At 39.6% G+C, this 1,769-nt stretch overlaps 1 non-coding gene across 1 annotated transcript; it reads right to left on the bottom strand.

Moving 5' to 3' along the window:
• Window positions 1-627: 627 nt before the first annotated feature.
• Window positions 628-734, bottom strand: LOC118917015 (U6 spliceosomal RNA). The gene has a single exon (XR_005026639.2). It is a non-coding gene; the product is annotated as a U6 spliceosomal RNA (small nuclear RNA).
• Between the last annotated feature and the right edge of the window lie 1,035 nt (window positions 735-1,769).

Genomic DNA, 1,769 nt, shown 5'->3' with positions numbered 1-1,769 from the left:
AGTAGTTATCATTGTCATAGGCTTGGTTTAAGAGGATTCATTTTTACTTCATGGAGTCCCGATTAGACTGGATGTATTACAACTTGAAGGAATTTCATCTAAACTTTAAGGGGTCAAGTTGGGTTCAGGAAAACACTCAACAAACTCAGTGAACTAGGTAAAAGAAGAGGGATTTGATCCAGTTATCTACCACTGATAGCATTTTGAATATGCATAACTGCTTATGTTTGATGGGATTTAATACCATCTGCACTATAATAAATTAGATGATTATATCCTTCAGGTATTTGCAATGAAAAGCAGAAATAGAAGTGTCTTCAAAGAATATATTCTTTAGGGGAAAATGCTTCAGAAATGTAACAGTAGTAATTAGTTTTTTTATTGGACCAAAATCAAGCTGCAAAATTATAATCACTGGCCAGATTTTCATTTCAGTGTTCATTAAAACCTGAGACAGCCTTGCACAGCAGAAAGAAGTCTAGAATTTACTGATAATTCTATTTATTGGTCTCCCTACAAAGAGAGCTCAGATTCATCCTAGTTTCCAGTTTCTTTCTCTCCCTCTGTAATTTAGTTGGCCACTGAGATCTATTAATCATACCACCTAACTCTTTCTTTTATTTTCTTTTCAATATAGAACGCTTTATTAATTTGCATGTCATCATTGTGCAGGGGCCATGCTAATCTTCTTTGTATCGTTCCAATTTTAGTATATGTGCTGCCAAAGTGAGCACCCACCTATCTCTTGAACCCATCCTCCCTATTCTGGTAGATCAGACTATTACAATAGCTCCTTGATCTTCATGCCTCAGACTCAGCCCATTTCAAACCATCCTTCATATTGCTTGCTGAGTAACTTCTCTATCTCAGAGATGCCTCACTGCTTCATTCCAAGCTTAGAGTAGGCAAGAGGGATCAGTACCTTGGGCTCTGCCCTTTGGAGGGCCTCATTTTCCTTCCTCCAGCCATCTCTCTCCCCAAGGTACAAGGAAGGTACAGGGCAAATGGGATGCACCCATTGAATTTATCACACCTTTGCTCCAAGACCATAATTACTCTACATCATTGAGGCAACTTCTAAGGCCTGCCATAACCTCTTCCTCAGGTCCTTCTTAGGCCTGAGAAGTGGCTAAGAGACATCTGTTTGGGGAGGAAGAGGACAGAGCTTGGACATAGCGGTTGGGCTGAAGTTGTTGGGACTAGGGTGGGAAGAGTTCTGGGATCTCCCTACACTGCCATGTTACCACGTGGGACTCAAGTGAACAGAAATACTGGAGTTCAGGTATGAGTGACGTGCAGGTGTGTGTGCGTGTGCACGTGTGTAGTCCAAGGAAAGGGCCTAAGATTCACTTCATTTTGATGTTTCAAGAGACATCATATATGCAAAGAGTATGGTAAAATGTTCCACAGACAGAATTAATTTGCCTGAAACCAGAGCTCAGAATTGAAGATGACCACAGATTATAAATGCATTTATAGAAATTTCAAGGTGGGCATTTGATTATCCACCAATCTCAGAGTCAATTATCCAAGTTTGAACCATTGATCACAGAATGATTAATTTTAAATAAATCACTCTAAGTGCAGTACAGAGGATGTAAAGGCTTGGAAGCATTAGTTGGCCACCACAATAGTTTAAATGAGAGATGATATCAAGTATTTCTAGCTACTTACCATCGATTGTGTTCAGTTTCCTTGAAATTTGCTGGTTTCCAGTGCACTACAGTGCCAGTATTCATTAACTGTCCAATGTCATATGTAAGCCTGTA

This window comes from Manis pentadactyla, chromosome 7 (assembly GCF_030020395.1).
Source record: "Manis pentadactyla isolate mManPen7 chromosome 7, mManPen7.hap1, whole genome shotgun sequence".
Classification (NCBI taxonomy): domain Eukaryota; kingdom Metazoa; phylum Chordata; class Mammalia; order Pholidota; family Manidae; genus Manis; species Manis pentadactyla.
This window is presented reverse-complemented; position numbering and strand designations above follow the sequence as displayed.